Source organism: Gorilla gorilla, chromosome 7 (genome assembly GCF_029281585.2).
Source record: "Gorilla gorilla gorilla isolate KB3781 chromosome 7, NHGRI_mGorGor1-v2.1_pri, whole genome shotgun sequence".
NCBI lineage: Eukaryota > Metazoa > Chordata > Mammalia > Primates > Hominidae > Gorilla > Gorilla gorilla.
This window is the reverse complement of record NC_073231.2, coordinates 141,583,545-141,609,012: the sequence shown is the minus strand read 5'-3', so window position 1 is coordinate 141,609,012 and position 25,468 is coordinate 141,583,545.

Sequence of the window (25,468 nt, the reverse complement as noted above, 5' to 3'; positions counted from 1 at the left end):
TTGTGAATAGTGCTGCAATAAACATGGTGATGCAGATATCTCTTCAATACACTGATTTGCTATCCTTTGGATAAATACTCAGTAGTGGAATTGCTGGATCCTGTGGTATTTCTATTTTTAGCTTTTTGAGAAAACTCCATGATGTTTTCTATAATGGCTGCACTAGTTTACATTTCCACCAACTGTACATAAGATTCCCCCTTACTAGCATTTGTTGTATTTTGTCTTTTTGATCATTGCCATTCTAATAGGAGTAAGATGACAGCTCCTTGTGGTTTGAATTTGTGCTTTTCAGACGATTAGTTATGTTGAGCATTTTTAATATACTTCTTGACCATTTATATGTCTTATTTTAAAAAAATATATTCAGACCTTTTGCCCATTTCTTAACTGGATTATTTGGGGTTTTTTTGTTTTTTGTTTTTTGTTTTTTTTACTATTGAGTTGTTTGAGTGTCATGGTACTTGTATAAAAACAGACACATCAACCAATGGAACAGAATAAAGAGCCCAGAAATAAGTCCCCATATTATGGTCACCTGATTACAAAGTTGCCAAGATATATATTGGAGAAAGGACAGCCTCTTCCATAAATGGTACTGAGAAAACTGGATATTCGAAATGTGGCGTACGGAAGACCCACTCCCCAGCGCTGCTCGTGGGGGGCCCAAGTCCTTCTGATCGAGGTGGGAAATGTGGCATACGGAAAACTGGATATTCATATGCAGAAGAATGAAACTAGACCCCTATCTCTCACTAGGGACAAAAGTCAATTCAAAATGGGTTAAAGACTTAGATGTAAGACCCCAATCTATAAAACTACAACATGAAAACACAGGGGAAATGCTTCAAGGCATTGGTCTGGGCAAAGATTTTTATAAGGAAGAAGTCAAATGCACAGCCAATAAAAACATAAGCAGACCAACTGGGATTATATTAAACTAAAAAGCTTCGGCACAGCAAAGAAAACAATCAACGAAGTGAAGGGACCACCTGTAGAACGAGAGAAATTCTTGGCAATGTTAAAACTCTTAAACTTTCACACTGTGGTTGTGTTATTGAAACTGTGCCTGCAGTCGGACCCCTGATGCAGAGAACACCCCACAGGGACCCAGGCAGGTGGATTTCCTGCGTGCTCCTTTGTCCAGGATTCTGGTGGCTATGGGGACAGTGACTACCAGCTACGTTGCTAGAGTTTCATTCAAAACACGCTGGTATCCATCGTGGATTTGGAAGGTGGTCATCAGAGCAGATAGGTGGAGGTAAGCTGTAGGGAAGACTATAAGCTCCCATAGAGGCTGGATTTCACTGTAAATCCAGCTCTGGCACAGGCTGGGCATACAAGCCTGGATTAACTCATATTAACATCTCTGATACCCATTTTCTTATTCTAAAACTGGGAAAACTAGTTCAAACTTTATTAAATTATTTTAAGAATTGGCTAATCAACATTGTCAGGCCTCTGAGTCCAAGCCAAGCCATCGCATCCCCTGTGACTTGCACGTATACACCCAGATGGCCTGAAGTAACTGAAGAATCACAAAAGAAGTGAAAAGGCCCTGCCCTGCCTTAACTGATGACATTCCACCATTGTGACTTGTTCCTGCCCCACTTTAACTGAGTGATTAACCCTGTGAATTTCCTTCTCCTGGCTCAGAACCTCCCCCACTGAGCACCTTGTGACCCCCGCTCCTGCCCACCAGAGAACAACGCCCTTTGACTGTAATTTTCCATTACCTTCCCAAATCCTATAAAACAGCCCCACCCCATCTCCCTTCACTGACTCTCTTTCCGGACTCAGCCCACCTGCACCCAGGTGAAATAAACAGCTTTATTGCTCACACAAAGCCTGTTTGGTGGTCTCTTCACACGGACACGCATGAAATTTGGTGCCGTGACTCGGATCGGGGGACCTCTCTTAGGAGATCAATCCCCCGTCCTCCTGCTCTTTGCTCCGTGAGAAAGATCCACCTACGACCTCAGGTCCTCAGACCGACCAGCCCAAGAAACATCTCACCAATTTCAAACCTGGTAAGTGGCCTCTTTTTACTCTCTTCTCCAACCTCCCTCACTATCCCTCAACCTCTTTCTCCTTTCAATCTTGGCGCCACACTTCAATCTCTCCCTTCTCTTAATTTCAATTCCTTTCATTTTCTGGTAGAGACAAAGGAGACACGTTTTATCTTTGGACCCAAAACTCCGGCACCGGTCACAGACTGGGAAGGCAGCCTTCTCTTGGTGTTTAATCTTTGCAGGGACACCTCTCTGATTATTCACCCACGTTTCAAGGGTGTCAGACCATGCAGGGATGCCTGCCTTGGTCCTTCACCCTTAGCAGCAAGTCCTGCTTTTCTGGGGAAGGGGCAAGTACCCCAACCCCTTCTCTCCTTGTCTCTACCCCTTCTCTGCTTTTCTGGGGAAGGGGCGAGTACCCCAACCCCTTCTCTCCTTGTCTCTACCCCTTCTCTGCTTTTCTGGGGAAGGGACGAGTACCCCAACCCCTTCTCTCCTTGTCTCTACCCCTTCTCTGCTTTTCTGGGGGAGGGCAAGTACCCCTCAACCCCTTCTCCTTCACCCTTAGTGGCAAGTCCCACTTTGCTAGGGGGCAAGAACCCCCAATCCCTTATTTCCACACCCTGACCTCTTATCTCTGTGCCCCAATCCCTTATTTCCACACCCCTACCTCTTATCTCTGTGCCCCAATCCCTTATTTCCACACCCCAACCTCTTATCTCTGTGCCCCAATTCCTTATTTCCGTGCCCCAACCCTTTCTCTGCTTTTCCGGAGGGCAAGAAACCCCTACCCCTTCTCCGTGTCTCTACTCTTTTCTCTGGGCTTGCCTCCTTCACTATGGGCAAGCTTCCACCTTCCATTCCTCCTTCTTCTCCCTTAGCCTATATTCTTAAGAACTTAAAACCTCTTCAACTCTCACCTGACCTAAAATCTAAGCATCTCATTTTCTTCTGCAATGCCGCTTGACCCCAATACAAACTCGACGGTAGTTCCAAATAGCCGGAAAATGGCACTTTCAATTTTTCCATCCTACAAGATCTAAATAATTCTTGTCGTAAAATGGGCAAATGGTCTGAGGTGCCTGACATCCAGGCATTCTTTTACACATCTGTCCCTTCCTAGTCTCTGTGCCCAGTGCAACTCACCCCAAATCTTCCTTCTTTCCCTCTTGTCTGTCCCCACAGTCCCAACCCCAAGTGTCACTGAGTCTTTCTAATCTTCCTTTTCTACAGACCCATCTGACCTCTCCCCTCCTCGCCAGGCCAAGCTAGGTCCCAATTCTTCCTCAGCCTTTGCTCCTCCACCCTATAATCTTTTTATTGCCTCCCCTCCTCACACCTGGTCCAGCTTGCAGTTTCGTTCCGTGACTAGCCCTCCCCCACCTGCTCAGCAATTTACTCTTAAAAAGGTGGCTGGAGCCAAAGGCATAGTCAAGGTTAATGCTCCTTTTTCTTTATCCCAAATCAGAAGCATTTAGGCTCTTTTTCATCAAATATAAAAACCCAGCCCAGTTCATGGCTCGTTCGGTAGCAACCCTGAGACGCTTTACAGCCCTAGACCCTAAATGGTCAAAAGGCCATCTTATTCTCAATATACACTTTATTACCCAATCTGCTCCCGACATTAATAAAACTCCAAAAATTAGAATCTGGCCCTCAAACCCCACAACAGGACTTAATTAACCTCACCTTCAAGGTGTACAATAATAATAATTAAAAAAAAGTTGCAATTCCTTGCGTCCACTGTGAGACAAACCCCAGCCACATCTCCAGCACACAAGAACTTCCAAACGCTTGAACTGCAGCGGCCAGGCATTCCTCCAGAACCTCCTTCCCCAGGAGCTTGCTAAAAGTGCCAGAAATCTGACCACCAGGCCAAGGAATGCCTGCAGCCCAGGATTCCTCCTAAGCTGTGTCCCATCTGTGCGGGACCCCACTGGAAATCGGACTGTTCAACTCACCTGGCAGCCACTCCCAGAGCCCCTGGAACTCTGGCCCAAGGCTCTCTGACTGACTCCTTCTTGGCTTAGCGGCTGAAGACTGATGCTGCCTGATCGCCTCAGAAGCCCCGTAGACCATCACAGATGCCGAGCTTTAGGTAACTCTCACAGTGGAGGGTAAGTCCATCCCCTTCTTAATCAATACAGAGGCTACTCACTCCACATTACCTTCTTTTCAAGGGCCTGTTTCCCTTGCCTCCATAACTGTTGTGGGTATTGACAGCCAGGCTTCTAGACCTCATAAAACTCCCCAACTCTGATGCCAACTTAGACAATACTCTTTTATGCACTCTTTTTTAGTTATCCCCACCTGCCCAGTTCCCTTATTAGGCTGAGATATTTTAACCAAATTATCCGCTTCCCTGACTATTCCTGGATTATAGCCGCATCTCATTGCCACCCTTCTTCCCAATCCAAAGACTCCTTTGCGTCCTCTTTTTGTATTCCCCCCACCTTAACCCACAAGTATAAGATACCTCTACTCCCTCCTTGGTGACCGATCATGCACCCCTTACCATCTCATTAAAACCTAATCACCCTTACCCGGCTCAATGCCAATATCCCATCCCACAGCATGCTTTGAAAGGATTAAAGCCTGTTATCACTCACCTGCTATAGCATGACCTTTTAAAGCCTATAAACTCTCTTACAATTCCCCCATTTTACCTGTCCTAAAACCGGACAAGCCTTACAAGTTAGTTCAGGATCTATGCCTTATCAACCAAATTGTTTTGCCTATCCACCCCATGGTGCCAAACCCATATACTCTCCTATTCTCAATACCTCCCTCCACAATCCATTATTCTGTTCTGGATCTCAAACATGCTTTCTTTACTATTCCTTTGCACCCGTCATCCCAGCCTCTCTTCGCTTTCACTTGGACTGACCCTGACACCCATCAGGCTCAGCAAATTACCTGGGCTGTACTGCCGCAAGGCTTCACAGACAGACCCCATTACTTCAGTCAGGCCCAAATTTCATCCTCATCTGTTACCTATCTCGGCATAATTCTCGTAAAAGCACACGTGCTCTCCCTGCTGATTGTGTCTGATTAATCTCCCAAACCTCAATCCCTTACAAAACAACAACTCCTTTCCGTCCTAAGCATGGTTAGTGCAGTCAGAATTCTTACACAAGAGCCAGGACTGTACCCTGTAGCCTTTCTGTCCAAACAACTTGACCTTACTGTTTTAGCCTAGCCCTCATGTCTGCGTGCAGTGGCTGCCACTGCTTTAATACCTTTAGAGACCCTCAAAATCACAAACTATGCTCAACTCACTCTCTACAGTTCTCATAACTTCCAAAATCTATTTTCTTCCTCATACCTGACGCATATACTTTCTGCTCCCTGGCTCCTTCAGCTGTACTCACTCTTCATTAAGTCCCACAATTACCATTGCTCCTGGCCCGGACTTCAATCCGGCCTCCCACATTATTTCTGATACCACACCTGACCCTCATGACTGCATCTCTCTGATCCACCTAATGTTCATCCCATTTCCTCACATTTCCTTCTTCTCTGTTCCTCACCCTGATCACACTTGGTTTATTGATGGCAGTTCCACCAGGCCTAATCACCGCACACCAGCAAAGGCAGGCTATGCTACAGCACAAGCCACTAGCCCGCCTCTTAGAACCTTTCATTTTCTTTCCATTGTAGAAATCTATCCTCAAGGAAATAACTTCTCAGTGTTCCATCTGCTGTTCTATCTGCTATTCTACTACACCTCAAGGATTATTCATGCCCCCTCCCTTCCCTACACATCAAGCTTGAGGATTTGCCCCCGACCAGGACTGGCAAATTAGCTTTACTCAACATGCCCCGAGTCACAAAAACTAAAATACCTCTTAGTCTAAGTAGACACTTTCACTAGATAGGTAGAGGCCTTTCCTACAGGGTCTGAGAAGGCCACCGCAGTCATTTCTTCCCTTCTGTCAGATATAATTCCTCAGTTTAGCCTTCCCACCTCTATACAGTCTGATAACAGACCAGCCTTTATTAGTCAAATCAGCCAAGCATTTTTTCAGGCTCTTAGAATTCAGTGACAGACTAATGGTCTATTAAAAACACACCTCACCAAGCTCAGCCACCAACTTAAAAAGGACTGGACAATACTTTTACCACTTTCCCTTCTCAGAAGTCAGGCCTGTCCTCAGAATGCTACAAGGTACAGCCCATTTAAGCTCCTGTATAGACGCTCCTTTTTATTAGGCCCCAGTCTCATTCCAGACACCAGACCAACTTAGACTGTGCCCCCAAATAACTTGTCATCCCTACTATCTTCTGTCTAGTCATACTCCTATTCACCGTTCTCAACTACTCATACATGCCCTGCTCTTACTTACACTGCCGGTTTACACTGTTTCTCCAAGCCATCACAGCTGATATCTCCTCGTGCTATCCCCAAACTGCCACTCTTAACTCTTGAAGTAAGTAAATAATCTTTGCTGGCAGGATTATGCTGACCCTCCGTAGGCACTCTCTAATTAGATGTCCTAGGTCCTCCCAATTCTTAGTCCTTTTATACCTGTTTTTCTCCTTCTCTTATTCCATTTATTTTTTCAATTCATACAAAACCGTATCCAGGCCATCACCAATCATTCTATATGACAAACGTTTCTTCTAACAGCCCCACAGTATCACCCCTTACCACAAGATCTTCCTTCAGCTTAATCTCTCCCACTCTAGGTTCCCACACCACCCCTAATCCCGCTTGAAGCATCCCTGAGAAACATGGCCCAATCTCTCTCCATACCACCCCCAAAAATTTTCGCCACCCCAACACTTCAACACTATTTTATTTTTCTTATTAATATGAGAAGGCAGGAATGTCAGGCCTCTGAGCCCAAGACAAGCCATCACATCCCCTGTGACTTGCACGTATACGCCCAGATGGCCTGAAGTAACTGAAGAATCACAAAAGAAGTGAAAAGGCCCTGCCCTGCCTTAACTGATGACATTCCACCATTGTGATTTGTTCCTGCCCCACCTTAACTGAGTGATTAACCCTGTGAATTTCCTTCTCCTGGCTCAGAAGCTCCCCCACTGAGCACCTTGTGACCCCCGCTCCTGCCCACCAGAGAACAACTCCCTTTGACTGTAATTTTCCATTACCTTCCCAAATCCTATAAAACGGCCCCACCCCTATCTCCCTTCGCTGACTCTTTTCAGACTCAGCCCACCTGCACCCAGGTGAAATAAACAGCTTTATTGCTCACACAAAGCCTGTTTGGTGGTCTCTTCACACGGACGCGCATGAAAAACATAAATGGTCAAAAAATGATCAACCTCACCAGAAAGTGAAGAGATAAAAACTAAAATAAGAAAATATCTGCAGCTGTTAAGTTAAAAGGGATGAAACCAAAATGATAAAAATGCAGATGAGGCTGGAGAGAAATAGGCACTTTCCTGCGTTGCGGACAGGTCTGTAACTTAGCACATTGTTTCATGTGTTCTGAAAAAACCTGGCTCTAGACATAAAAACACCTCATTAAAAAGCTGACCCAGAAATTCTAGTTCTAGGAATTGACCTTAGGGGAATTATTGGCTAAGTATACAAGCATGTATGTATAAAGTCACTTTAGAATTGCTTACAGTACAAGAATCAGAAAAAAATTAATTAAAAAGTATAGAACACAAAAAAATTCATATTATACTATTGATCTAAAAAGCATGCTGTATATTAGTAAGATGCAATTCCATTTTTGTTTTCAAAATTCTGCATTTTCTAACATATTGTTGTAATCCTCCCTTATCTGTAGGAGACGCATTCCAAGATCCACAGTGGATACATGAAACTGCAGATAGTATCAAACCCTATATCTATTAATACTATGATTTTTCCTATACACATATACCTATGATGAAGTGTAATTTATAAATTAGGCACAGTAAGAGATTAACAACAATAATAAAGTAGAACAATCATATCAATATACAGTAATAAAAGTTATGCAAATATGATCTCTCTCTTTTGCTTTGTCTCTCCTTCTCTCTTTCCCAAATATTTTATTGTATTGTACTCACTCTTCTTGTGATCTGTTGATGTGATAACCTAGATGGCTACTAAATGACTAATGTAGCAGATACAGGGTAAATACTCTACACAAAGAGCTGATGCAAGTCCTTGGCTGGACAGGGTGGGACAGTGTGAGACTTCATCACACTACTTAGAACCACATGCAATTAAAAGCTTATGAATTATTTATTTCTTAAATCTGTTATTTAATTTTTTTTTTGCCTAGAATGCTATCTTTTTATTTTTTTATTTTCATGGATACATAGTAGGCATATATATTTATGGGCTACATAAGATATTTTGATACAGGCATGCAATGTGTAATCATCGTATCAGGGTAAATGGAATATCCATCCCCTCAAGCATTTATCCCTTGTGTTACAAACAAGCCACTTATACTCTTCAAGTTATTTTAAAATGTATAATTACATTATTTTTGACTAATGTGATCCTGTTGTGCTAGTAAATATAGGTCTTATTCATTCTTTCTATTTTTTTATACCCACTAACCATCCCCTCCCCACCTTTCTCAGCCTCTGACAACCATCCTCCTATTCTCTATCTCCATGAGTTCAATTATTTTTCTTTTAGAGCTCACAAATAAGTGAGAACATGTGAAGTTTCTCTCTCTGTGCCTGGCTTATTTCACCTGACATAATGAGCTCCAGTTCTCTATGTATTTAATATTTTTTGGACCTTGTTGACTGTGGGTAACTGAAACCGAGGAAAGCTAAACTGTGGTTAAGGGGGAACTACTGCATACGCGAGGACACACACACACACACACGCACACACACACAAACCACTTCATGGATATCTATATATTTACAGAGAGAAAGTCTCAGTAAGTTCTAGAAACTTGTATACCAAAATGCTAACAATCGATATCTTTATGGTTCCTGCAAGAAAAACTTTAATCCATTACTCTTCTTTCCAAATTTATTTCTAATGGCACTGTTAGACCTTTATAATCTCAATGAATCTGTGTAATGTAATCAGAAAATAATATTTTAAAAACAAAAATAAAACCCACATTTTAAAGGCTTAGTACAATGCTGTATTAGTCAGGGTTCTCTAGAGGGACAGGACTAATAGGATAGATGTATATATAAAGCAGAGTTTATTAAGGAGTGTTGACTCACACAATCGATCATAAGCTGAGGTCCCACAATAGGCCGTCTGCAAGCTAAGGAGCAAGGAAGCCAGTCCTCCGAGTCCCAGAGCTGAAGAACTTGGAGTTCCATGTTTGAGGTCAGTTAGCTTCCAGCATGGGAGAAAGATGTAGCTCAGAAGATTAAACCAGTTTAGTCTTTCTACGTTCTTCTGCCTGCTTTTATTCTGGCCACACTGACAGCTGATTAGATTGTGCCCACCCAGATTGAGGGTGGGTCTGCCTTTCCCAATCCATTGACTTAAATGTTAACCTCCTTTGGCAACACCCTCACAGACACACCCAGGAACAGTACTTTGCATCCTTCAATCCAATCAAGTTGACATGACATTCAGTATCAACCATCACAAATGCTTAGGATATAACAGGTGCTCATTAAATACCAATTACTGTTATAATTATTTAAAGCAAGAATATAGACCAAATTAATTGACTTGTCTTCACATCAAAGTTATGAAATTGTCCCTCTTCTCTCCATTCTCTGATCAACTTAATCTGAACCCACTAAAGGTAATATGCATTTCAATGATCTTTGAATCCCCAGCACAGAGCCCTGTGCCTGATCCATTGTCAGCGCCAAGTAGGGAAGACAATGAGTAATTGAATGAATGTCCTCATATAGAAGGGGTTTTTCACAGGAATCTAGAAAGCAAAAGGAAGAAGATCTAGCTGTGTTGCCACTGTGTCAAGACTATTCAAATGTTTTGTTTACATGTATTGTTGATCTCACAACCCTTGGTATTATTATCTCCCTCTGAGAGATGAGGCTCAAAGAGGTTAAGCAACGTGCACAAGCCATACAGGCAACTAGCAAGTGGTGGATGAAGGTTGGCACCTGCTCCATCTGACCTTCAACATCTCTTCTTTCCTCCACCCCTCCAGCTTGGTCTGTGATTCCCTTCTAGTGAATGCATTGCTAGAGGTTAAAAGTCAGACTGATCACCCAAACACTGCCATCTTCATAATCTCAAGGAGTAGAGGTGTGAGTTCTGATGGTTCACTGGCTCACTGATTTGGAAATGAGCCTGCAGAGCTACCATCCCCCAGGTAATGGGGCACAGCAGCAGCCTTCCTTGGCTAAGGAAATTGAATGAATTTTCATCCATTCACCTAAATTATTCTTTTTGCCTCTCAGGAGACGTAGCAATCAAAGAGAGCAGGCGAAGAGTGGCAGTGGGCTTGGAAAGGTCAATGACATGAAAAGCACAGAATCTTCCTCCATTAATGCCCTAATTGTTTTTATCACCCAGTTTTCACTCAGACGTCAAACTTAATCTCTGCCTTTTTCCTCTCCCAGGTCACAGATGTTTAATATTTCTGACTAAGACATAATGAACCTTTTTATGTCACTGTAATATTTAGTCTCTTTAAAACATGATTAGCTGCATCCATTGTGCAATGCAGGGATGACTAGAAATTTCAGAGATGGGATTCCATTAGATGGATTTTATTACCCAGCCAAGCTGAATGGGAAATTAAGCCAGGTAGCAAAGGTCAGTGGTGATACACTACAGTGCCAGCGTGGGGTGGATTCTGAAGCTCTGGTCAAAGAAAAGTAGAGGTTTGGAGTTTTAAGAACTTTTAAAAGTTATTGGAAAGACTTTCCAATTTTGTCCAAGTCTGCTTCTCAAATAAACAATTTTTTTAATGTGCTAGTTTACTAAAACTTCATGAAAAATAACTTCTGTCTGTGTGTTTCTAAATCGTGGTTCCTATTTTGACTGGCTCATTTGGCAAAAATATGCTCACAAGTTAATGAGTAGGTGATTGCTCATAAAACATCATTGAAAAATGTAAAGTGCATTCTTATGTGTTTGTGCAAACAAGCATGAAGGTGCATCTATTGCTTCTTTTTCTTTATTTCTCAAAGTAGCTTTTGTTGTCCCATGCTCATGAAAAAGCACACACTATCTTTACGGCACCCCAACACACCATGCAAGCAAGGACTGATAACACTGAGCTGAACAAACTCTGAAGCTATTTGTGGAAATTTCTCAAATTTTCTACATTTGATTCCAGAGCTATCATATCAGTTTCCACCTCGGACTTCACTCTTGATTTTTTGCCTCCCCTTTTTTTATTCTACCAATGACTTCAAGTTGAAGATACCCCATAAAGAAGAATTATGACAATATCTGACATTCATTGTGAATTGTGAGTAACAGTAAAAGCTACAAAAATGAGGAGAGTAACTACTGAGGGGGATAGGTGAAGCATTTTTATAACTATCAAGATATAAACACTAGTCTCTGCTTTCTGTCATTTGCCAAAACAATAATAGTAACTAAATGCTAATGATACTATTAGAGGAACAAATATTGGAGACACGGCACCAATTAGAGTTTGGCCCCCACCATGGACAAAACTAATTATAATATTATCCCAAATCCAGCCAATTTCACTTCTTAATATTTTCTTCAGTTATTTTTTTAAGAAAGGGGTTCCTGCCTTGCTGCCTAGGCTAGACGACACTAGCACAATCATAGCTCACTGTACTCTCAAACCGTTGGGCTCAAACAATCCTCCTGCCTCAGCTGACTGCGTAGCTAGAACTAAATGTGCACACCACAGAGCCCCGCTATTTTAAATTTTTTTTTTTTTTTTTTTTTTTGTAGAAACAGGGTCTCACTATGTTGTCCAGGCTGGTGTTGAACTCCTGGCCTCAAGTAATCCTCCCTTTACTTCCAGAGAAGCTAGGACTACAAGTGCATGCCACCATGTCTGACTACTTTTCTTACTTTTTATAGAAACAGGGTCTCACTATGTTACTCAGGCTGGACTCAAGCAGTATTTTCAAAACTCTCAATTAAACTGTTTCTATAGGTGCCACTGAATAGTTCTCTCTACCTCCATACTGACACCTAGCTCTCTAAATGGCTCATTGCCTTGAGCACAAGGCAGTTGAAACCCTCCAGGACCTGGCCCTTTTCACCTCTTTTCCCATGCTTCCCCTACAAAGTGGGGAGTCTTCTTTCTGGCTCTGAAATTTCTCCTGCCGCCCACACACAAACCTGCAGCCTAGAAGGATGCGGTTACGGAGTTTTATTTGAAGGGAAATTGGGTCCTGGAAATACAGACATTTTGGATTCCTGATGGCATGGTTTCTGAGAAACTAGCAAAAAGAGTATCCTCAGATATGGACTAGGCTAGAAGTTCATATTTCACTGATTATTTTCTTCCATCATATATCATAATGAAATAGCTTATTATATATTGTAGATATATGTGTGTGCATGTTTATATACACAATTGATTTATTTATATCTACATATTAATTTTGAATCATTTTATCAAATTATTTTACTATTTTTATTCGCTTATAGTTAATAGCCTTGAATTATCAGGCTATTAGTTAAAAATTGTCATTTTTAACTAATGATGGTTTTTCTCCTCATTTCAAACTTTTGTACATGTAATTTCTTTATCTCACCAACACAACTAGTTATAATATAATTTATAACAGTGATAAATGTGAATCCTTGTCTTTCTCCTGAACTTAGTGGGAATATTTCTAGTACTTCCTCACTCACACTAAAACCGCCTTTGTGACAAAAGAGATATTATTTACCAAGTTAGGAACATATTTTTGAATTCCCTTTTTGTTGAACTTCTTTCAATCAAAAATAAATATTCAATTTTGTCTGATGCCTGTTCAGCATCTATGAAGATTCTCATTAGAATGTTTTCCTCAGACACATAAATATGATTTGAACACATTGTCTTGTAATGCAGCATTCTTGAATTATTAGAATAAATGCCACATAGTGATGCCGAGCTGTTTAAATGTGTTATTGAATTGTTTGATATTTTATACAGAACTTTGCACTATTACCATAAATGAGAATTCCTATAATTTCATTTCCGTGTGATTTTTTAATGTTTTGGAGTCAATGCTATGCACATGACATACAAAGAATTTGTAAGTTTTTCTTTTTTATTGACATTAGGGAGAAGTTTGAATAGCATTGAAACTATCTGTTCCTTAAGTATTTGGCAAAAATCCCCCATGAAGCCATCTAGATTTGGTGTTTTATTTGTGGAGGAGGTTGTCCTTTGACAATATTCCTCTATTTCTTTCATGCAAATTGTCCAGTCTAGATTCCTTTTCATGTCTTCTAGCTTTGGGAATATGTGTTTCTCTGGAACAATGGCACTTCATCTAAGTTTCATATTTGCAGAGATTTTAGCAGCATATTCTTTTATGAATCTAATTTCTTCTCTTTCTGTTGTTGTTCTTTCCCTTTTAAAAATGTCATGTATTTCCACATAATCCCAACACCTTTTCTCGTAGTGTATTTGTTTCCAACAATCATCTTTTTTTCTATTGATCAGCTTTTCTCTTTTCACACTTTCCAAATCATCAATTTTTGCTTTTGTCTTTATTATTGTTTTTCTTCTGCCTTCTTCTAACTTTGTCATTGTTGTTGTTGCTATTATCTCTTTCTAATTTCTTGCTTTTATGTTTTATTCCTAAATCTTTATTTCTTTTTGTTTATTGAAGTATGTATTGAAGACTACGAGTTTTCTTCTGACTGCTATTTTCACAGTACCCCATGAGGTCTGATATGCAGTGTTTTCACTAGCAGTAGTTTGTAGATATTCTGTATTTTGAGTTTGTAGATTTTCTTTGAACCTATACTTACTTGAGACATATATTTTTAACTTCTAAGAGCTAAATAATTTTTTTCTGATTTTGTTCATGCCTAGACGTATGTAATTGTTATCAAATGCGTCTGTATTACTTCTACTACTTGTAATTTGTCGACATTTCCTTTGAGACTAGTATTTGCCAAATTTTAGTGACTGTTCCATGAAACATTTAAAATTTTTCAGCATCTAAAGTTTAATATATCAGTTAGAACTGTCTTGTTGTTTTGTTTGGCTTTTCCGTAATCTTGCATATTTTTTCTTCTTGACTTTCCTGGACTGAGATAAATCAGTGTAGGTTTCCTGTTGTTGGTGTTTCCTTCTATTGGTGTGTTTCTGTTTTTCCCTATGTCTCTCACATGTTTGGCTTTATGAAGGTGAACGGTGTTATGCTGTATTATGTGATGCAGAGGCATTCTTAATTCTCATTGTCAAAGTCATCCTTTACATTTATTTAGTGCCTTCTTTGCTTCACGTAATGATTTTTACCATGAATTCTACATTGTCTTATGTTAACGTTGCATCCTTTGCTTTCTTTTTATTTGAATTTCCCTAGCACACCTATTTGTAACCTTCTAAGTCACTATTATTTATTAGTTAATTAACTCCAACATTATGCACATAGCTTTCCAACTAGGCAAAGTATCGATACACAAAGCAGCCAGAGTTTTCGACAGAACCGTAAAAGGTCATGGCATTTGAAATCAGACAAATCTCAATTCAAATTCCAGCTCCAACTTATAGTGTCACTCTGCAATGTCTAAACTAAAAATAGGTACAGGGTGCAGAGGTAGCACAGAGGAGGAACTAGTTAAACACCAGGAAGGCTTCCTGTAGGAAGCAGCTTAGAAACTTCCACAAGAACTTTCTTCCCAATCTGAATCATTTTCCTCTCCTGGATTCTCATGGCGTCTTCTTTATTCTAAAACAACTCCTAGTCTGCCGTGTAGTACAAATGCACAGCAGGCACATCTATTTCTGGTTTGACTCTCCTGTATGGGTTTCATCATTATGCCTAGCACAGTTTACTGTTATTGAGTGAAGTAAGTTGCATTTTGAGTAAGATCAGTATTTATTTCATTAGAAATTGGCAAATCACAGCACAAGTGAAAAAAAAAGTATGTCACATTTTCAGAGTCTAAGTGTGGTTTGGGTAGAGTCGGTACCATGCACGTGCTTACTTGTGAAAGAGACATGAGCCCTGCAACATCTGGGTGTCCTGGCCCTCACCACAGTTTATTTATATTCTGCCTACTTTGGGAGACTTTATGCATAAAAGACATTTAATAGTTAGGACACTGAGATCATTCCAGGGATGTCATAATTTTTCTTCTTACCATGGCATAAATTCTCTCCAGAGTCAGCATGTAGCAGGGACTACTTTTTCATTTCCCTCTACTCTTTGGACATAGAAAAAAAATAAAATAAAATAAATCAATTATTTATTGAGCTTTTGCTCTGCAACAGATATTTTATAAGTATTATCTCAATCTTTGTAATAACATCATGAAGTTAGTACTAATATCATACTTGCTTTACAAAGTACTCACTCTTCCCTTCCCTTATTCCTTTTAAATTTCACCATTTTCTTGCAATCGGTTATGTCTTAGGCCATCTTAGGCTGCTGTAACAGAATACCACAGATTGGGTAATCTATAATAAACAGAAATGTGGGGGGTGAGGGCGGTGCTAGAGGAGGGATAGCATTAGGATAAATACCTAATGTATATGACAGGTTAATGGGTGCAGCGAACCACCATGGCACGTGTATACCTATGTAACAAACCTGCACATTCTGCACATGTCCCCCAGAATTTAAGTATAATAAAAAAAAATAAAAAACAAAATAAGCAGAAATTTACTGGCTCACAGTTCTAAAGTTTGAGAAGCCCAGTATCAACCCATGATGAATGAAGAACAACTCCCAAGGAGTGGGGCTGAGTGCCACCCCAGAAACAGGCAATATGCACCACCGTGGGTTTCAGAATTGCTGTGGTCCAGTGATGCCTGTGTACCTCTAGGTTTCCCCTTTTTTGAATAAGATTATCTATGGCAATTATCCTATACCTTCTCATACCTTGTCAGCTATCAATTGTTGATATGCGTGTGTGCTGCAAGATAGGGTAGATAACCTATCTCTAGTTCATAGGTCTTCAGATGGAAAGGAGCAGTATGGAAAAAGAGGTGATCAAGGAATGGAACCTGAGGAGCTTCACCTGCACTTGGACCTGATGAGATGACAAAACCCTGGACATCAAGCCACTATAATGGGATGAGACTGTGGGAAAAGAGTGAATGTATTTTTCGCACAAGAAAGCTTTGAATTATTATGACCAGAGGGAGATCCATAACACTGTGCTAAGCAAAGAGCCACCTATTCCAGTTATCTGCCCTATGCTGTTGAAGATACCAATAGAAATTTTTATATCATTGTCTTTTTCTTCCTTTAAAATCAGGAGTTCAATTCTTGGGTAAGGCTACCATCCTCATTATGGGATGAGGCTGGAAGAATGAGACGGAAGAAAGTGGACTAGTTATTTTCACTATAACAGCATTATCAGTATTTACTATATGCCAAGCTAAATACTTAGGTTTTTCATCTTGGTTAATCTTTAAATGACAAATATTTGAGGTAGTTCTTATTACTACGTGCAAGTTTAATATGAGGAAATTGAAACACAGAGCGATTAGTTAACTGGCCCAATGTTATATAGCCAGTAAGACTGGACCTCTGGATTAGAAGCTAGGCTTGTCTGACACCAAATCCCCATATCATTCATCACAGTACTCTAATGCCACCTTACCTTGTTCCTGGGTCTCAAAGATTTATACTAATATCATTCTACAAATTATAACATACCTGTCATAATTATTATTTTATTTCATCTTGACAAAAAAAAAATAACTATGAGCTTAGGCACTGTTTTCCCACTTTCTGGAAGAGGCAATGAAAATAGAGGTATAATGAAGCTGGTGGAAAAAGAGAGTAAATAAACATTTATTGGGCACCAATGCGTGAGGCATGGTGTGTAGTCACACAAAAAAATGTCATCCTATAAAATCTTGGGAAACCTCAGTAGAAAAATATTATGGCCGCTGTTTTATGGAGGAAGCGACTGATGTCAGAGAAATTATGTCATTTGATCAGGGTTCCCCAGCCAGGAATGAAGGGGTGGAGACAGAAATCCAATCCTCATTTGTCTCATTTCAAGGTTTCTATGCCAAGAAAATGTCTCGGATATTAAGAAAGGAAGGGCAAGACAAAGCCTAGAGCTGCCAATCACCTGGCAGCATCCTCTCACACCCCACCCCTCTCCAACTCCCCCAGGCCAGCGGCTGGTCTGCATCCCTCCCTCCCACGCAGCGATCCTGCCCAGCCCACCGCTTCCCACCTGTGTGACTGCACCACACTACATAAACAACCTGCGATTTCATTTCTCATCTGAACAAAAGGGTCAATAACCTATAGCCCACCACATTTAGATGTGATTAGGAAGCAATAATGGATGTGGTTCTGATAATTCCTGTGTAACAAGCCAGCCTGAAACAGTGGCTTGAAGCAATGATGAGTTATGTGTTATGGTGACTAATCTATTGATAGTGTGGTTCCTGTGGTCTCACTGGCTCATGCTTGTGGCTGCAGCCAGCTGTGGATTGGCTGAGGCTGTACAAGCGAGGCAGGAAGGCTCAGCGGGGGCAGCTGCAATCACTGGGTCTCTCCCCATTTGGTCTTTCATTCTAACTTCCTTGCCGCTTGGCAGTCTCAAAGAAGAACCCCAGAAGGGCAAGATGGATATTGCAAGACCTCATGGGTGGATACTCTGGAACTTGCTCCACATCCCTTCGACTGCACTCTGTTGGTCAAAGCAAGTTACAAGGTCAGTCCAGATTCAAGGGAGTGGAGATATTGACTTCACCTCTGGCTGGGAGGAGGGTCGAAATTCACTTTGGAAAGTGGCGTACCCAGGGGTTGGGTGCAATTTGAGGTCCCCACATAATTTTCTACACATGTGAATTTAAAAATAAGAATTTAACTTATTTTTAATTCTTACTTTCAAATGGAAGGGATGATGAGCCTCACCAGTTTTCCCAGTGTTTTGATGAAGCTCATTATCCTAAGCAATCTAGGCTCAATCTGTCTGCCAGGAAATGGGAAGAGCTGCAGAAGTGCCTTGAGTGGGAGGTACTGCGGGGACTTGGCCTCAATTGGCTTAAGAATGTTACCATTTTCTGGAGGAAAAATGTGCTGGGTTTTACGGAAGAGCTCAGGTCTATGTTGAAGGCAGGGCTGACCATGCTGCAGGCCCCTGGCCCTGGAACTTCACTCATGCACACTTTCTGTTGCTCCTTGTTCCTTATCAATGCAATTCTTTGGACATCATGACCAGTAGACTATAGGAGCTGCACTCTTAAATCCAGAACACAATAGATATTGATACCTAATATTTCTACTTTGTTCCTAGTATGTGGCTTTTATTCATGATTTTTACCTCCTTACTTCCCATTAGTAATGGCTTCTCCTGTCTTCTGAAGTATTTTTATCTTGCTTATTTTACTATCACTCCCCACCAACCACTGGCATTTGTGGTTCAGAAGGTGTCATTGTCCATTGTCCAGTGTTTCTTTGCGATATGTTACTCTTCGTGTCTTGTAAGCTACTGTTCTCTGGGGTGTGAGCTACCCTGTCTGGTTGTGGATTTTAGGGAACAGACAAATAAACCCCTAGTCTGAGTAAATTCTGGTGTGTTTATGGGGAGGGCAGGGATGATGACCAGGCCACAGAGCTCAGGTTACCCAGAGAAGCAGGGCCCACCCTCCACACCACCTCCCTCCTGAGGTTGAATTTTTACACCTTTCTGGAGAAGCAGCACAGCCCTGGGATCCTGGAGGTAGAGACACAGGGGCTGGAGATCCAAGTCCAGTGGGTCTGGATGGAGCTCGCCTGTCTCTATCTGGTCCTCACCTCAGCAAGGCTTTTGTGCTGCTATGACATAACTCATGGACAGTGGCTCTAGTGACTTGTACTATTGCCCTTGATTCCTGCCATGAAGAGAGAGGCATCGCTTGTCCCAAGGGATTGCCATTTAGAGTTAAATTATTGCTAGCCATCCTGGTATAGGAAGAGCTTCCAGAAGTCTCTACTCTCCCTGTGTGCCAACTCACCACCCCCCCCCCCCCCCCCGCCGTTCCCCGGAGACGTGAAGATGCAGGGTCATCACCATATAAACCTGTCCTTTAGTACAGCGGTCCTCAACCTTTTTGGCACCACGGACCGGTTGTGTGGAAGACAATTTTTCCAAAACAGGATGATGGAGGGGATGGTTTTGGGATAAAACTGTTCCACCTCATATCATCAGACATTAGATTCTCATAAGGAGCATGCAACCTAGGTCCCTTGCACGCACAATTCACAATAGGGTTTGTGCTCCCATGAGAATCTAACGTCACCACCGATGTGACAGGAAGCAGAGCTCAGGCAGTAATGCTGGCTTGCCCACCACTCACCTCCTGCTGTGTGACCCAGTTCCTAGCCGGGGTCGGGGACCCCTGCTTTAGTCCTCCGAACTAGCCATATGTGGCTAGTAGAAGAGGAATGAGATCTGAAATGTGCATAGCCAGAAGCCAGTGCGTGGAAAATTCTTCCAGTCATCAACTGTGTACAATTATGTTTGGTTCTCATTGATTTCCAGTCAAAACAGTTCTCTTTTGTCAGTAACATGCTCAAAACTCAGCAAGTACGATTATAAATGCACTTTTCATGTTTTTCTTTAATGATGGAAATTGCACAAAATAGAATTTATCAGATCCCATGAGTATAAATTTGCAGCAGAGCAGAAGATAGCCAGTATGTCTATGTGAGAAGTTACATGTTCTCTACATCCCAACCTATTGGTTTACATCTAGCATATCCAATGCATTTTGTCCTGAGGAAGTCTCCTGGTTCCAGATGAAAGAGAATACAAAATTGTCAGCAATACAGCAAAACAGCCTGAAGAAACAAGTGACAAATTCCTACACATTTATCAGGAAGTCAATACATGTGGAGTAAGAATAACTGGATTACACAATTAAGTAGCACAATACAAAGTGTAGCAGTCCCCACCTTGTCTATCGGGGATTATGTTCTAAGACCCCCTGCAGATGCCTGAAACCAAACCCTACATATACTACACTTTTGCCTATACATACAAACCTATGATAAAGTTTAATTCATAAATTAAGCACATGAAGAGATGAACAACAATGACTAATAATAAAACAGAACAATTATAACAATATACTGCAATAAAAGTAAAATAAGGATTACATGATCCCAAGCACTGTGAGACGGCAGCAGTCAATCTGATAGCCAAGACTGCTGCTAAGTGACTAACGGGCAGGTAGCGTCTACACCATGGATATGCTGGACAAAGGGGTGATTAATGTCCCAAGTGGGACAGAGCTGGACAGTGTGAGATTTTATGATGATATTCAGAACACCAAGTAATTTAAAACTTATGAATTATTTATTTATGGAATTTTCCATTTAATATTTTCAGACTGTGGTTGACCTCAGGTAACTGAAACCACAGAAAGCAAAACATGGATAAAGTAGGGTCTACTGTAGGGGCAATGTTTAAAAGCATTTGAATTGCTCTTGTATGCCTTACTTTGAGATTAATTGTATAAATTTTCAGAATAATTGATCATATCGAAATTTAAATTTGATGTGAAGGAAGTATCTTAGGAGAAGCTAAAAAAGTACATAAATAAACGAAGACTGGAAGAATCTTCAAGATGTTAAAAACTCATATAACCACAGAAATAAAAACTCCAATTGTTAAAGTCATAGTAAAGAGAAGGAAGCAAATCATAATAGGTCAAAATATAAAGATAAAATGACCACTGAAAGGATAATAAAGATTGTGAAAATCAGGACACTCTCAAACAGAAACCAAAAGCGGAAGAGAGATGAAAGCAAGAGCAAAGTAAGACACAATTTGTACGATCAACAGAACTGGCGCTAGGGTCAAGAGCAGCTTCACTTTGCAGAATTCATCAACTTGAAGAACTTCTGTGATCTTTTGTGATGGCCTGTTACAATGAACAGTAGTTTCATTTATATCTGTTCCACTAAAAACCACTGCTTTTTCCAATATCGTGATCACAGTAATGTTTACAAAGAATCAAACAGAACATAAGAAGGACTAAAGGTGCTTCTGAAACAGATATTAAAAAATAATAATAATGGCCAAACTGCTGAGATGGTGGCTGGCCTCTCTGAAGACTAAGGGCTTGGTGCTGTTTTGGTTGTAAACTGTGTTCCATTAAGTGGTACCTCAAATGAACCGGACACTAAATACTCCTCCATTATTATAGATTCTGCATTGGATGTCACAAACATTGATCTGTGGAAAATACTGTGTGCTACTCCTGAGAAAACCCTATGAGAAATTTTAAACTTTTTTGCTGACAACTATTTATGACTTTATTCAACAAAGCGAAACAACGTTTGGACGACTGTTGCCTGCTCTTGAATGTCATTCATGGTCAGCCACACAAAAACACTGCTATTACAGAGAACAAAGGGCCCCACCTGCTCTTTAAAAATATTTGTAAATGGCACAGTATGTGTGGTGGGCATCTCGTTCCCTTAATACTGTTGGAGAAAAAGCTGCCTCCAGAGTGCTGAGGTTGTTGATGACTTTGCTATTCTGCTACATTAAATGTTTTCTTTTCAGGTTTGAATTGTAGATGTGTTATTATCTGTACATCACACATGCCAAGTTGGATCTTCCTTAAAAGCTTTTAGGGCTGATAAAATGCCTTGGCCATTACGAAGCTATTTAAGACTCACACATGAGGCCAAAAATATTTGAAGGACACTGATGTACATTTTTTAAAACTCAGAGGGAAAACCTGAGAAGAAACAAAATGAAAAAAAAAAAAAAAAAATTAGGCCAGGCGTGGCGGCTCACGCCTGTAATCCTAACACTTTGGGAGGCCAAGGCAGGCAGATCACGAGGTCAGGAGTTCAAGACCAGCCTGGCCAACATAGTGAAACCCCGTTTCTACCAAAAATACAAAAAAAGTAGCTGGGCATGGTGGCAGGTTTCTGTAATTCCAGCTACTCGGGAGACTGAAGCAGGAGAATCACTGGAACCCACGAGGCGGAGGTTGCAGTGAGCCAAGATCACACCATTGCACTCCAGCCTGGGCAACAGTGTGAGACTCCATCTCAAAATAAAAAAAAAAAAATTATTCAAAAAGTTGATAAAGCTTCAATATGCCATTTAAATTATAATTCGAGAAGGCATTCTAGAATGTTTCTGTAAAACAAATAAGAAATTACAGGTTCTTGAATTGGATGTTTATGAAGGCTACATTATTTTATTATCTTTGAATTTATACATTAAGGAGATGAGAGGAAACTCAATTAAAAACTAATGGAAACAAAATTAAAATATGAGTGAAGAAAAGCAATAGAAATTATCCTGACATTTAGAAGCAAATTATAACAAAACTAATATTCAGTTCATACTAAATGTGGTAATTCATTAAAAGGAAGAGTGATCCTCCTCATAGAAATAATGCATAGGTTCTCGGATTGTCTGTAAAGGAGTGAATTAAGTAAACATATTGGAAAGATATTCAAATTTCTGGCTGATTTGAAACAAAATACTGCCATCAATGGAGGTTTTGTAAAACTCAAAATACATTTCCACAAGAGGACATTATTGACAAGCAAGTAATGAGTATCAGTAATTCATTGCTGATTTAATATTTAGTCATTACACCAGAAAACTTAACCCTTAGAGTACACATACGTCAAAAATTTCAGAGTTTTCCCCAAGTTGATGAAATTTTGCATAACACGGCCAACAATGGCTTGGGATCCTGAAAATAACCTTTCTTATCTACCAGTAAAAACTATTTTAATCCACCATGCTAGAAAAAAGACTGACTCCACTTTCTATTCTCTCACTAGAAATTATTACAAAATTGACATGTGACAAGGCAACAGATGAGAATGCACTTAAAATCTTAGGGAAAACATGTCATAGTGGTGTGCCTGGAAGTTAATTTTTTTAAATTAAGCTGTTTTCCCAGATTTGGTGAGATTATTTTGGATTTTGTAGATTTTCTTTTTTTTTCTTTTTCTTTCTTTCTTTTTTTTTTTTTTTTTGAGACAGAGTCTTGCTCTGTCACCTGGGCTGGAGCACAATGGTGTGATCATGGCTCTCTACAACCTCCGCTTCCCAGGTTCAAACAATTCTCCTGCCTCAGCCTCCTAAGTAGCTGGAATTACAGGTGCATACCACCATGCTTGGTTAATTTTCGTATTTTTGATATAGACGGGGTTTCACCATGTTGGCCAGGCTGGCTTTGAACTCCTGACCTCGTGATCCACCCGCCTCAGCCTCCCAAAGTGTTGGGATTACAGGCGTGAGCCACCGCACCCAGCCAGATTTTCAATTTATATAATTTGTTATTTGTTTTCTCATCCTAAATAAATACTCATTTTAAATTGAATTTTCTCTTTACAGTTCTGTATGATTTTTCTCGAAGACAGCCCCCATAGTTGTAGAATCTTCAGCCTCTGCACACGCTGGGCTTGCCACCAGGCAGGGTGATGAAGAGAGAGGCAGGAAGACTCTGCTGTCATGCCCCCTTCCCAAAGATGCCCTCCTTGACTACCGTCCTGAAATCTCATGCAATACTCGTCACCCCCTCATTCTGCTTTCTGTTTGTTCCTTGCACTTAGCACTGCTTAAATCAATGTTCTGTTTGTCTGATGGCTTGCCCATTATTTTTCCTCTGTGACTAGAAGGGTAGCTCCATGAGAACAGAGACATATTCTTTCTCAGTATTGTATCCCCAATGCCTAGAGCACTTTGGGATATACATTAGGCATTTAATACATATTTGTAGAACCAGAGATTGCAAGATGGAGATTGCAAGATCTAAGCAGATCTGGGCTTATGTAAGTGCATACACATGCACCTAATGAGCCACACAGGCCCATAGGAAAAACCCCAGGGACATCAGTTCAGGTTTTAGTTCGTCCCCTTACCTACTGAGCCACCTTTACCAAGACTCCAACACTTTCAAGTTCCACTATCTTCACTGGAAAATTAGATTAACAGTCATACTTATCTATTCATGGCCAATGTCTCAAAAAACCTGTAAGAATGTAAAATGTAAAATGCTGACAGATTATCAAGTCTAGCAGTGCCAAGAGAACAACGCAGTCTATAAGATAGAGCCTTCCAAAGAGGGAGGAAGTACTGGACCTCAGCATGACTCCTGGGTTTTACAGAGATTGGAGAACTGGGGCCCCTCACTTTTCACTCTCCTCCCCAGTGACATTGGGCTTCTTTAGTGCTTCACTTTAAGTCTGCTGTTTCCTCTATCTGGAATTTCCACAATCCTGCTTCCCCCACACCAGCAGTTCCCAACCTTTTTGGCACCAGGGACCAGTTTCCTGGGAGACAATTTTTCCACAGATGGTGGAAGGGTGTGTTTTTTGGGGTGAAACTGTTCCACCTCAGATCATCAGGCATTAGATTGTCATAAAGAGTGTTCAACCTAGATCCCCCAAGTGCACAGTTCACAATAGGGCTCACGCTCCTGTGAGAATCTAGGAGCTCATCTGACAGGAGGTGGTGATCGTGACAGTGCTCCTCCTCTGTAGCCTGGTTCTTAACAGGCCACAGACAGGTATGGGTTCACAACCTAGGGGTTGGGGAGTGGGACTGGGGACCCCTGCCTCACACCATGCACCCACTCACACATACTCACCATTGGCTCTGAAAGTAAGAAGCCCAGAAGCACGGCCCAAATTTCTGGTCTTCTCTTGAACCAAATGCCTACTCAGTTGCCCACTTCTATCCTGAAGATCACACACCCAAAGCCTCATCCCTCTTTAATTGTGGCTTCCTCTCACAGAACTGTTTGTGCCCATGTGCTCCCAGGCCCTCTCCTCCCGCTTTTGGCATCCCTCATTCCTTCAGCAATATCCCCGAGGATCTTATTCATGTTAGTGACTAGAAATCTGAGGGTTGCATGGGTGGAGAAGGAAAACGGTTGTCTCCCATGGAACAGTTGGAAGTTGACCTGGATAGAGACACTTCGTGTACCATGGCAGCTCCCCTAACCATTTCTGGGGTCATATCAATCACTCTGTGCCCTCTGTGTTGTAAGATTCTTCAAGTTCATGAATCATTTCATAACATCTCAGCAAATTTAGGAGCAATGATAATAATATTTTATACATAAAAACAACAGTTTAATTCAATACTTGAGGAGACCATCAGTGAAGACATGCATTTTGGGTAAAAATGTTGAGCCATTATTTAAAATTTAATATTACAAAATGCCTCTTCCATCACTCCACCATTCAGAATCTCCCTCCTTCCCCAGTAATTTACAATCGCTGGCCTATGTATGTTATAACAAATACTAGGTATAGATCAATGTGAAAACAGAAAAAAGGCAAACTGACTTTTTGGAGCTAATTAACAAGAAAATATAAATGATAAACTATGTTTCTAATGCAAGGATCACCAGGGAACACCACATCACTAGAATGACGCCAAGCTTCTTATCCCATAATTCAAGACCTTGGAGATTCTGGCA